The sequence below is a fragment of the Prionailurus viverrinus genome, chromosome B3, assembly GCF_022837055.1.
Source record: "Prionailurus viverrinus isolate Anna chromosome B3, UM_Priviv_1.0, whole genome shotgun sequence".
In the NCBI taxonomy this organism is placed as follows: domain Eukaryota; kingdom Metazoa; phylum Chordata; class Mammalia; order Carnivora; family Felidae; genus Prionailurus; species Prionailurus viverrinus.
In genome coordinates this window covers 29,503,656-29,517,369 of record NC_062566.1, presented here as the reverse complement: position 1 = coordinate 29,517,369, position 13,714 = coordinate 29,503,656, and the positions used below count along the sequence as shown (strand labels likewise).

General features: G+C 42.4%; 1 protein-coding gene across 7 annotated transcripts in view; it reads left to right on the top strand.

The window, feature by feature from the left end:
* Positions 1-13,714, top strand: part of THSD4 (thrombospondin type 1 domain containing 4) — a 564,941-nt gene that overhangs the window by 466,017 nt on the left and 85,210 nt on the right. The gene's annotated exons all lie outside the window — the stretch shown is intronic.

Sequence of the window (13,714 nt, the reverse complement as noted above, 5' to 3'; positions counted from 1 at the left end):
CCCCGTTTTATAGATAAGGAAATGAGCACAGAGAGATTATGTAACTTGCCCACATCACCCAGCAAGGATGAGGTAGAGCTGAGATTCGAACCCAGGCAGTCTATCTCCAAGCATAGCAGTCTATCAAGATATAATACCCATGAGCAGTTCTCAGAGTTCTTCTAGTACACCATTGGCCATGCAGCAGTCAGTGGTTGCAGCAGTTGAGAGAGGTGGTTAATTTTGCAAATCTCAAGTACCAGGAACACCCCCGAAGATAAATCCAGACCCGACAACTCCAAATGCCACAGCTCTTCTCCCTGCACCCAGGAAAATGCAACTGAAATTAGCTTCACCTGGATTTACTGGCAGGAGGAGGAAGGAATGGCAGGTGAGACCCTGAGACAAGTCCAGTTAAAGTGGAGAGCTGACCCATTGGCTCTGGCAAGCCCAGGAGCCACCAAAGTGACAATAAGCCCAGTTTTCCCAATGAGTGGTTTGTGTGTTATTTTTAGTTGTGAGAAGAGGGTCCTTGTGTGTGTTTACTCCTTTTTTTTTTTTTTTGAATATTAGAACATCACATCTCCATAAACATCCCATCTTCTAGAGTGGAAAATGTTCTTCAGGGGATTAGTTGAAGCGTCATTGGGTACAAGTGCACCAGAAAACAATGCCACTTTTCACGAGCGTTGTGTTGTTTTTAGTAAATTCTCATTGCTCAAATTAGTCCTGTTCGGGAAACAGTTTTTAAGTTGTGCCCTCTGAAGAGAAAACCCTGGGTGAATATCCACTGGATGTCTGAATGGAAACTGCTCTCGGAGCCTCAGTGTTTGCATCTAGAGTATGGGAAGAAGAATTTTGACCTTGTACGTTTTCAGGACAATTAATGGCGCCACAGATATTCAGAACCCAGCAGAACCCTATCACTTACTAGCCACTGACCAATGTTCGTTCCCTTTCCTTTGTCTCCGAGACCTTTTTGGTACCTCAGAGCTTCGTGGAATCAAAATTCCCTCTCCCGCTAAAAAAGTCTCAATGCAAGGGTGATGATTCAGAAAGTCAAATTCAACCTTGTATGCCCAGAGAGCAGTTGGGTACATGAGAAATCCAGAGTCCTTTGCCAATATTATAGGATGGCATGTGGGCAAAGGAGGGAGAATGGAAACAGAAGAACAGGCCACAGAGAAAGGAGGTTCCAGAGGTGATGAATGGGACCTGCTGTCTGCAGCACTGAAACTACGTGCAATGCTTTTTTTTTTCCTCCTTTTTTCTTATGTTTATTGACATGTAATTCATGTATCGTGAAATTCAACCTTTTATTTATTTATTTTTTAATTTTTTTTCAACATTTATTTATTTTTGGGACAGAGAGAGACAGAGCATGAACGGGGGAGGGGCAGAGAGAGAGGGAGACACAGAATCGGAAACAGGCTCCAGGCTCTGAGCCATCAGCCCAGAGCCCGACGCGGGGCTCGAACTCACGGACCGCGAGATCGTGACCTGGTTGAAGTCGGACGCTTAACCGACTGCGCCACCCAGGCGCCTCGAAATTCAACCTTTTAAAATGTACAGTGGTTCGGATGGTATTTTTCTGATCACAAGTATTCTCTTTAGCTATCCCACCTATCCTGCTAAATCTCCTATTCTGTCAGGCCTGTATAGTTTAAAAGTTAAATTGCATGGGATTGCCTGAGATTGTGTAGAAGCCTTTAGAACACAGGTGTCTCTAGCTATTTTTGAACTGTTCAACGACTGTGTTTTACATTACACATTTTCAAACACTTAAACGTTTTTTGAAGAGATATGTGGTGGGTTTCTCTACAATTTTCCAGGTAGTGGTGAAGGTTTTGGTTTTCTTACTGTGTAATTCCTGGCTAGGAAAACTATTTTGTGTAAAAATGTGACTTGATGCACAAAATTGATTTGGCTGTTCATGTACAGCTGTTCTGTAGAATTGGCAATAGAGAGGGAAGGAATAGTTCAAATTTGTGTCATTGCTTTCAAACCATGCACAGCTTTTCAAAGTTTTTCAGTTGCCCTGTTTCTCAGAATTACCTTTAGTTATTTGTGATGCAAATCAAACTTTTCCTTGTGAAACACTTGGTGTTTTTTAATGACTAACTCTCCAAACTTGATAGAAACGGAAAATAGCTTTCTATGAAAACAGAAGGACTTATATTATTACTGCTGGAAAAGATGGTCTTATCACCTCATTTTAAAAGGTTTTTAATTTTAAAACCCTTAATACGTAAGTGCCTTTTCTAGGCCAGTCGCTTAGTTAATGATAACAGTCGTGCTATATGTATGGTAAGTACCAGAGTCTCCAAGCATTTTGATGTACGTGGCCTTCTGATTTTTAAAATTGGGCATTCTTTACTTTGCTTGCTTCGAGAAAGATCTAGAATTACTGAAGATGCAATGATAGAGTGAGGATGTGAAAATTGAAATTTAAAAATCAAAACTACAGGGGCTCCTGGGTGGCGCAGTCGGTTAAGCGTCCGACTTCAGCCAGGTCACGATCTCGCGGTCCGCGAGTTCGAGCCCCGCGTCGGGCTCAGAGCCTGGAGCCTGTTTCCGATTCTGTGTCTCCCTCTCTCTCTGCCCCTCGCCCGTTCATGCTCTGTCTCTCTCTGTCCCAAAAATAAATAAAAACGTTGAAAAAAAAATTTAAAAAAAAATCAAAACTACATATGCGGAAGAAGGAGGCATACATCCCCCAAATCTTGGCTAATATGTAAATAGTAATGGTGCATTCAACCAGACGCTGAGTTTATGGCTGAATTTGGTGCATTCAACCAGACGCTGAGTTTGGTTTTTTCCATCAAGAACTGGACCTGCTAGGGGCACCCGGGTGGCTCAGTCAGCTGAGCATCCAACTTCGGCTCAGGTCATGATCTCACAGTCCATGAGTTCGAGCCCCGCGTCGGGCTCTGCTCTGACAGCCCGGAGCTTGGAACCTGCTTCAGGTTCTGTGTCGCCCTCTCTCTATGTCCTCCCCTGCTCATTCTCTGTCTCTCTGTCTCTCTGTCTCTCTCTCTCTCTCTTTCAAAAATAAATAAACACTAAAATAAATTAAAAATAAAAAAAAAAAGAGCTGGTCCTGCTAGGATGCAGACTCCGAAGGCCAGAGCTCTAGCCCTGGTCCTGCCATAACCCACAGGGGACAGACCCACCTGGAGCTGGGGCAACAGGCCAGCTCAGCACTTCGTGACGCCCACTATTTCCCTGGGCAAAGCTGGAGAAACTGTGACCTTTAATGATACACAGATTTCAGGAGATAGACCCTTTGTCTCATTTTAGATTGGAAACCAATGAATTTCTGCAGAACTGAGCTCCACTTTTATTTTTAAGTTTATTTATTTCTTTTGAGATATAGAGAGGAGGGAGGGAGGAGCAGAGAGAGGGGGAGAGAGAATCCCAAGCAAGCGCAAAGCCTGATGTGGGGCTCAGATTCTCAAACTGTGAGATCATGACCTGAGCTGAAACCAAGAGTCGGACACTTAACCAACTGAGCTACCCAGGCGTCCCAAGCTCCATTTTTTACTGTTTATTTGAATTTGTCCACATGCTCCAAAATATACACTATTTGGTGCATTATAGATTCCTAGATGATAGATATAGATAGATAGATAGATAGATAGATAGATAGATAGATAGATATCTTTTTTTTTAATGGAAAAGGCTTTGGAATCCATGGATCTGCTAAAGGCAATCTATTGTGCTTTTGCATGAGAGTTATTCTGAACCCTGCTCTGTGGAAATAAAAAGTTAAACCTAATTTTATTAAAATGATTGACATTTTATATTACTTACCTCTTCCTTAGTAATAAGATGTTGTAAAACTATTCTACCTGAAATATCAAAGTTTGGCTAGTGCAGCTAGCTCGGCTTACTAATGTCATTATGTAACAGTTCAGAAATCAGACATAAAAGCATACCAAGCAAAATTGATTCTACAGGACGTGTTCTACCTGCCAACATGCTACATGTCATAGAGCCTGAGACTTGGAAGAAATTTGTTAAAGGTCTGTAAGCTTCAAAAAGTAAATTGGCAATACCTTTACTTTTAGGCATGGTTTCTTAAAAGTTTTAAACAATAATAATAATCGCCAGCATTTAAAACATCAAGTATCATGGATCGTCTGTCGGTTGCAAACCTTTCATTTCTTAGCTGAGCTGCTCTCTATATGGGAAAGGTTGGAGTATTTAAATAACAGAATGTCTTACATCCGTATGATAGTTAATCCCAAAGATCTGTCACATGCATTGTAAAAATTTTGAACAATACAGATGAGATACTGGGTCCGCTGCCTTCAGGTGTAAGACACATAAATGTGTAAGACACATAAATGACCACCCTTACCAGCTCGGTGTGTATCAGTCCTTTGTGGAAGTACAAAAAAAAATATATCTTCTAAAAGTGGTGTTATTATGCATACTTTCTGCAATTTGCTTTTTTATTCTAGTATTATTTCATGATACCTTTTCATATTACTACATAAAGCTAATTCATTATTTTCTGAGTGCAGAGTATTCCATACAACAGAGGTAACGTAATCTAGTTCAGCAGTTCCCTATTGAGGGATGTTTAAATTGTCTCATTTTCTAATATTGCAAATAATACATTTGATTTGTGGTTCAAGATGGCAGACTGAGTACATGAGGGTTCTTTTGCCTCCTTCCTCCCAAGATTCCATCAAAATGATACGAAAGGAATAAGACAGGATATAACCTACAACCACCAAGAAAAGAAGAGGGGGGGGGCATCTGTGAAATGATTTTAACAAATTTCTGGAACACATTTCTGAAAGCAGATGGAAGAATGTTCTCTAATAGAGCAGAGGAAATCATAGCCTTGGTAGCTGAGGGGATAATAATGAGGAGGGGCAGCCCGTATGCAGAGCCCAGCAGCCTCCGGGTCTGAGGGCAGCAGATAAAATGGAGGGTGGGAGAAGAGAATGGAACTGAAAAATTGAGGAATATATGAACGGGCACCCCACCCCCACCCCCCGGCACGCACATTCAGAATGCTGGCCTCAACCTCCTCATCCAAAAGCTGATGGGAACGAGAACGTGGCTGTGAGGATTGGTGCCCCCAAGACCTCAGTAACCATTGTGGAATTGGAGGAAGAAGCAAGTGAATGACCGGTGCCCCATTTTTTTCACCCTCTAAAATTTGGCCTGTTGACAAGCTCTGCCAATGTGTACAGAATTCTCAAGCAGCCTTCCCATTGCTTTCATCTTAAACATCAATAGACAATAACATAAGTGGACAACCAAGGATCAGTAGACATTTTTTTAAGCCTAGACCATGAAAGAAAAGCCAAGATATATAACTTAAAAGTTGTTTCTAGAAGAAAAAGAGCAAATTCTTGGAGAAGAAAACTTAAATAAAGGTCTTCTTACAAGTAATGCTTCCATGAATATCCTAATAGGTATATCCTTTCATACTTATGTAAATATTTCTGTAGGATAGATTCCTAGAAATAGAATTTGTAGGTCAAATGGAATGAACACTGAGAGAGAAAGTAAGATTCCTCTACAAAGTGGTTGTACCAATTTGTACCCCCACCAAAAGTGCCTTTCTCCAAACCTGGACCAACACAAAATATTGTGAATGTACTTATTAACTTTTACTATATCTTTTTTATTTGCATTTTCCTGACCACTCATTTATATTGTGATTTGTACTCCTATGAATATTCTATTTTTAAATTGTGTTTGTGGTTTTCTTACTGGTTTTAAGAACTCATATAAATTATGGATAGTACCCATCTTCTGCTCATATACATATCAGTCTTTATCTTGTGTTTCAACTGTGCTTATCATATCTATTATTCTGAGGAGAAAAATTTTAATCTTTTTTTTGTCAAACATGTCAATAATTTTTTTTTTTATGGCTTGTGGGGTTGGTTTTACTTAGGAAGACTTGCCCACCTCCCACATTATAAAATTAGTCCCTAGTATTTTCTTCTATTATTCTTATACTCATTTTGTATATTTAAATACTGATTTGTGTAAATTAATTTTTGTGTGTGGTGTGAGGTAGGGTTGTCACAATGCTATTTATTAAATTTTCCCCACTCATTTGAAATGCCACCTCTACCATATATTAAATTCAAATATATGTAGGTATTCTTGTGGATTCTTGATTCAAGTCCACTGATCTATTTGTCTCTTCCTGTTTTGGTACCATATCGTTTTCATTACTGTAGTTTTAGGTATTATTCTTTTGTAGGTCAACTTTCTTCTCTCTCTCTAATTCCCTACCCAAACACTTTGCTCTTTTCCTAAATTTCCTTGAGTATTTTTGTACATTTTTTCTACATATACTTCAAAATTGTCAAAATCCATAAAACTTCTGCTTCTCAAGTGAGATTGCAATGAATTTATGGACTAATTTGAAGAATAAAAGAAATGGCTTCATAACATTGACTTTTTTTTTTAATGTTTGTTTATTTGTAAGAGAGACAGAGAGACAGAGCTTGAGCGGGGGAGGAGCAGAGAGAGAGGGAGACTCAGAATCCGAAGCAGGCTCCAGGCTCTGAGCTGTCAGCACAGAGCCCCACGTGGGGCTCAAACCCACGAACTGCGAGATCATGCCCTGAGCCGAAGTCAGATGCTTAACCAACTAAGCCACCAGGCGCCCCTAATGTTGACTCTTTTGAGTCAGGAGTATAGCATATCTTCCCATTTTGTGTTCTTTCATAAAATTTCTTTATCTAGAGTTTGCATAGGTTTTATTAGGTTTATTCCTAGGTATTTTATAGTTTTTGCTAATATAGTATAAGATCTTTTCACTGTATTTCTAGTTAGTCATGCCAGCATGTATCAAATCATGTATTTATTTTCTACCTGGACATCTTGCTAGACTCCTTTAACAATTCTAATAGTTTTTCACTTATTTAACATGGATTTTTCTAGGTGGAAAATCTTGACATCTATAGATAATAATAATGTTATCTTCTAATGCATATTCTACCTCTTATTATTCACTTGTCTTGTGGTACTTAACAGCTTAAACCTCTAAAAAATTTTGGACTAATCCAGAAGTTTGGAATAATAATGTCAGTGGGTTTTGTTTTGTTTTGTTTTTGTCTTGTTCCAACATTGGGAATGCTTCTAATAGACGTTTGCAGAGTTCTCTGATATGTAACTTTTATCAGACTAAGGAGTTTTCTTTCTGTAACCAGCTTTTAACAATTTTTATTAGAACCTGCTCTTGTTTTCTCTTTTCCCCAGTGTCTGATTATTCTTATTTCTCAATTTATATTTATGAAGTTCGTGGATATTTTCTTATTAAGTGGATTTCCTCCAGTTACTGCAGTGGCTCCCCCAAATTCACTTATTGAAATCCTAACCCCCAAGGTGGGGGTTTTAGGAGATGTGGCCTTTGGGTGGTGAGTAGGTCATGAGAGCAAAGCCCTCATGAATGGGATTAGCATCCTTATAAAAGAGGCCCCAGAGAGATCCCTGACCCCTTCTGCCATGAGAGGTTATAGGGAAAAGACAGCCATCTAGGAAGCAGAATCCTTTGTCTTACACTTCCTAGCCTCCAGAGCTGTGAGAAGTAAATCTCTGTTGTTTACAGGCCACCTGGTCTGTGGTATTTTGTTATAGCAGCTCCAGTGGACTAAGTGACTTAAATCTGTCTCTACAACAGGCCGTTCCTTCAAATGGAGCAGAGGCACTCTGGTGTCAGCGTGCTGTCTGACAGGCCTCCTCTGAGTGTGTATCGGCAGGGGGCAGACAAGGAGTAGACAGACAACCAATGTCTCTTGGAGAGATGCAAGGATTCAATAGGATAATAAACATGAACCATCAACCTTTAACCTACCTTATACCAAGTCTCAAGTTTTCCTTATAATGGCTCAACAGGAAACAGCCTTCTCTTCCACCCCACTGCTAGAGGCTTCCAGGATTATCTAAGCTCGAGTATAACATTTTGTATCTTTCTTCTTAGACATCCAAAGCCTACCTGATCTCACTTGATTGCTCTAGCTGTGTCCCCATAGCTTCTGTGTCCATGTCTCTCTGGTTCCTTTTCCCCACAAAGAGGGAAACGAATGGATGTGTGTGTTCCGTCTCTCCCCTGTGCTGACCTCATTCTAACCAGAAAATGGCTTCTCTGAGGTCCACATCTGTAACCATGGGCTTACCCCTCCCGCCCCGGACTACATCCTGCGCTCTGAGTGCATTTTTCTGCTCTGCTCCTGTCCACTTTCCAGTTCTTGGCTTTGTCTTCCATGTATAGCCCACCACTGCCCACTGAAACTGCCCTTTGCAGAGCCACCATTCCACCTGGGATGCTCCTGGACAAGTTCCTTAACCTTTCTGAGATTCCCTTTACTCACAGGTTAATTAGGAAAACAATTGTAGTTTCACAGAGCTGTTGACTTTAAGTGAGATGTAGGTAAAACACCTACCATCTTAAAGGTATTCAAAAACTATTTGTTCCCTAATCTTTCTAGATCAGTGGTTCTCATCCTGGATGCACACTGGAATCCTAGGAGGTATGCTGTCTGAGGCCTATTTGAAATATGCCAATGGCTGGCTCTTACCTCCCAATTTAATTGGCCTGGGGCACAGCTTGGGTATCAGAATTTTTAAGTTCCCTAGGTGATTCCCATGTCCTTGCAGGCTAAAAGACCTGTTCCGTGTTACACTGGATCTCAGCTAGGAGCTGTTCTGTTCCCCCAATCCAAAGAGAGGCCAGGGGTGCTGCTGAACATCTTACAATGCACAGGACAGCCCCTACACAAAGAACTGTCCAGCCCCGAATGTCAGCGGTGCTGAGAGGAGAACCCCTGGCCTGTGTGCTCACCCAGATCCCTTTGGGGCTAAAGTTTCATGGGTCAGTTATTTAAGAATGATGTCTAAATAATAATAATAAATGTCAAAGGTGCTACTGGGATGACAATTCTACCTACCAGTAAGTTTGCATTGATCAACTCACTATGAATTCTTAGTTTCCAATCTAAGCCCCTTCCTTCCATCTCCCTTCAATATTTCACCCAGTCTGTTGGCCATGGGCCCCTGAGTTGCATGCAACCCCAGCAACAGAAATCCCGGCTTAGAGCACCTTCCTGCGGGCTGTCTTTCCGGCATTCAGAACCCTTGCTTGCTTTCTTAATACATGGCAAAAGAATAAAAGACCAAGAAAAGGAACAGCAAAGAGTTAGATTTTTCCTGAAGTCCCGTAAGACCTTGATTGTATCTCCAGTTTGGCACTTGCCATGTTTTACTGTAATTTATGCATGTGTTCTCCTCAGTTAGTCTGTGTACTCTTTGAAGACATTCCAGCCTTAGACATTCCTTCTCTCAAGTACCCTTTGTGTGCTTACAACCGTGCTGAGTGGTGACATACAGAAATCAAGGTTCTCCTGAGACTACACATGTGCTGTGCAGCCTGTTTTAGGGGCCTGTGCTCAGACATCGTTAGCCTACCTTCATCACGAGACCTCCTTCGTGGCACTTGAGTCCTATGTTTCGCTCCTAGGCTGTTGGAATCCTGGGGCCACCTTCTTTGTGTCACACAGCACTTACACAACTGGAGAAGGGGGGGTGGGGTGTTGTATCAGCACCTGCATTTATAGCTGAGGACGCTGAGCCCAGCGTGGTTGAGGGACCTGCCGAGGTGAACAATTTATGAGTGGCTGAGTCAGGCATTGTCCCTGCTCGTGGCCTTTGGCAAGAAAAATGTGGCCAGGGGATGAGACGTAGGGGAGAAACTGTGCCTTCTCCCTTCCCCCCAGCAGTAGAAGAAAGATATATTCCAACTCCATGCAGCCTTTTTGTCCCCTCCACACTGTTCCGTGCCTCCCCCCACTACTACCTCCTGCTTGATGAAAGTCATCAGGCCTGCCCTCACCAAGAGCCCACGGGCTAGGTTGCCATAATTATGCCTTAGTCACTAGACTTTCACCATCTGCCTTAGCAGAGCTCTTCTGAAACCAGCATCTAAAAGAACAGCCACCTCTTAAAAAGAGTAGAATATTTTGGAGACATGAAACATCGCGGTTTTCTTTCTTCTTTTTAAATTGTAGTAAAGCATATATAACATACAACTTTTCGCTTTAATGATTTTTAAACATTTAATTGGGCGACGTTGAATACATTCATGCTACTGGCAACTATCACCACTATCCATTTCCAGAACGGTTTCATCATCCCAAAAGCTGTACCTAAGAAACCATAATGCCCCATTCCCCCCTATCCTAAATCCCTGGTAACCTCTCCTCTCCTTTCTGTCTCATGAATTTGCCTATTCTAGGCACCTCATACAAGTGGCATCATACAATAATTGTCCTTCTGTGTCTGGATTATTTCTCTTAGCATAAGGTTCTCAAGGTCCATCCATGTTGGATGGCGTCAGAAACTTGTACCTTTTATGTATAATATCACATTTTGTTTATCCACTCATCTGTTCATGGATGGTTGGGTTATTCCCACCTTTTGGCTATTGTGTACAGGTAACTGTGTGAGTCCCTGCTCTCAGTTCTTTGGGGTATATACCCCGGAGCGGAATTGCTGGGTCGTACGATAATTCTGTGTTTAACTTTTGAGGAACTTCCAGACTGCTTTCCACAGTGGCAGCACCATTTTCTGTCCCCACCAGCCATGCACACGGGTTCCAGCTTCTCCACATCCTTGCCAACACATCAAGCGTGTCTTTAAGAGTATTTAAGCAGATGGTAAGACATGCCTCTGTGGTCTGCGTCCGGGCATAAGAACAAGATGCTGAGACAGGCTTGTGACCCTCCTCGGTTACCTTCTGCACGTAATGGCAGCCCCGGGAGACGGTCAGACGGCAAACACCACGTCATGGCTGGATGTTCCTCGGTAGTGACGGCATGAAAAGGCTGTCACCGAGTGTTTGAGTTTTGTTATGTGGACTCAGCTCTGACCTTTTCTTCAGCAGCAAGCATTTATGATTCCTGTCCAAAACCAAATCTTTGCAAACAAAGATCCTGTGCAATCTTGCTGTGATTTGGGAAGACGCTGTTGTTGGTTTTAGCCCTCCTGGACTTCATTTTGCATCACACCCTTCCACCTGGCGTCTGACAGCTCGCATCCGTTTGATTTCGAAAGGCTCTGATGTCCTCGTGTCTGTTTACGTGGACTTTCTTTTCACTTCTGCAGTCACTCTGCCTTGAAAAGCTTTCAGATACGGTGGAATAAGATGAAATCAACTGCCCCTTATGCTCATTATTGTTTCTCATCTTCTGCTTTTTAGGTAGCACCTAGTTGCCTGGAAATGTAAGCGTGAGTGTGCCTGTTTGTACTCAGATTTGCCTTTTGTTTTATGGGGAATAGTTAAGCTGTGATTGGGTTTTTTTTTTTTTTTCCTTCTAATTGCATCATCTGTCGCAGACATATGCGGAGCACCCACACCTGCTTTTCTGTACCTAATGGGATGCTTTCCTCAAATGCAGGAAACAGCTGCTGAGTGGGGGCTGGGTCTTGGATTTTTATGGAAGTGATTTGACAGCCCTGTCCCTGTAGGGAGAATAGGATTCTCTCCCAGCCCACTCTGGGCAGCAACAGCTCTGGAGAAGATCGTCTGCAGGGCTGTTAATCGCTCCCAGGTCTCCTACCTGGATCGGGGCAATAACTCAGAACCCATTGTCTGTGAGTCTGGCGTGGATAATGTCGTCCCAAATCTCCCCATTCCCTAACCCACTTGGAAGTGCCGCTAAGCCTTCCCTCTCTGAATCAAAGTCTGGCTTTCTGCTGTGTGTTAGATCGCTGAGCCTCCACGTTAAGGAATTAAGACAAGATAAGGAAGACATATCTAAGGTTTTAAACAACCTTTATTCAATATATGACTCAAAGTGAAGGGATGCTGAGAAAAACAGTAACCTTGAGGCTTTCTTGCCCAGGAGCTCCAGGCCACCCATCCTGGCCGCTCCAGGTTCATACCATCTTTTGGAATGTCCCTTCTCTTCTCTTGAGGGTTAGAGCTTCGGAAATGGGAAATCTGCCTTCCGGGACCGTCCCCTCCTCTCTCCGGGTCTCGCCTTCCCACAGGAGAAGCTGAACATCTTTTTTCCCTTTTGTCACTAAGCAGATCTCCAGTGAGAGCTGCTCTTCCTTTTGCTAACAAATCCCTGAAGGGGTGGGCTTTGAAGGCAAGCCTCTTTCCTCCCTCCCCTCCGGGTTGCCCCTACTACCTCTCCTCCAGCTGTTTCAACCAGGCATCAACAGCTCTTAGAAGAACTTTCCACCTCTCCTAATCCTGCTCTACCCTTTTCCCAAGGCAGACACTTGGATTCAAAATCATACAAAGGCCAGTATGAAAAAGATCTCCTGCTTCTGTCTGAGTTCTAAGTCAATATTCATGTCCTTCCTTGGAAAAGAAACTTTCACATAGGCCCCCCAGCCTCCCACCGCATCCTCTTTGGTGGCCTGGCAGTCACACTTATATTTATTGTGCTTTGGGAGCCTAATTTACTGATCTCCTCAATCAGTAAAACTAGTAGTTATATAATCTGATTAGGTCAAACACTGCTCTTTATCTGACTCAATACTCCTGCAAAATAGTTAAAACATTTCAGCAAGTATCTATAAGCACCTACTGTGTGCAGTGCATTGCAGAGGCATAAAGTTGAACGGTGCACGGCCCCTGCCCCACAGGCATTTGTAAGCCATTTGAGAATCCTTTGATGATTTTGGTAAGAGACCCAGCAGTATGGGAGTACAAAGGATGGAGAAATCATTTCTAACAGTATACTCTGAGGAGCATGAGGAGGTGGTGTTTAAACTGGGCTTTTAGAGCAGGGGTTTGCAACCTGCTTTTAGAAAGAGCCACCTAGTAAATATTCTAGGCTTCACGGGCCATTTGGTCATGACTGCGTCTACTCTGCTGTCCTAGTGAAGAAAGCACCATGGGCAGTATGTGAATGAATGGGTGTGGCTGTGCTCCAGTGAAACTTGATTTACAAAAAAATGGCAGTCACCAAGTTCGACCCCCATGCCGTAGTTGGCCAACCCCTGTTTTATAGGATGGATAAGATTTTATCAGAAAAAAATAGGAGAAAGAATATTCCAGTCCAAAGGAGCCACATGAGCCACAGAGAAGGAGGAAATGTGAGGCATGTCTGAACATGGCATCTTATAAGAAAGTGAGGGCAGCCTTGACTTTTAAGGCTACAGCTAGCTATAGGATAAGGCTATGGAAGACCTTTCATTCCAAACTCCATCCTTCGGATGGATCTTTGGGCAGTAGTCAGCCACTGAAGATGCTGGACAGGAGGAATGTTGCAACAGGATCATACCTCTGCTCTAAAGACAGCAGTAGGGAAGGAGAGGAATTGCAGAGCGACTGTTCTAGAAAGGCCAGGTCTATACCAAGAGTCTGATGACAGGAAATGATGGATAAACAAAGATATCAGTATATCAGTGGGCTCGGTGATTCCAAACTGAGCCTTGCTTAAAAACCAGAATTTAAGTACGTTTCTTTAATCCCGGAGTGTAGGCTAAGCATCTTATATATCTTATTAAACATACAACACATCAAAGTATTGCTGGATCACAGAATGATAAAGTACACTTGGCATTTTGAGCTGCTCTGAAGCAAATGAAAGTAGAGGAGACAGAGGAGTTACTTTCAGGAGTTGGAAATGTAAGTGACCAATCCGATTTTAAAAGACAAAGGTTGGGGGTGGGTAGATAATATGCAAATGAGTTGTATTTGAGAGAAGCTAAGTTTCTTCCCTCTTCTCTGATAGAGCAT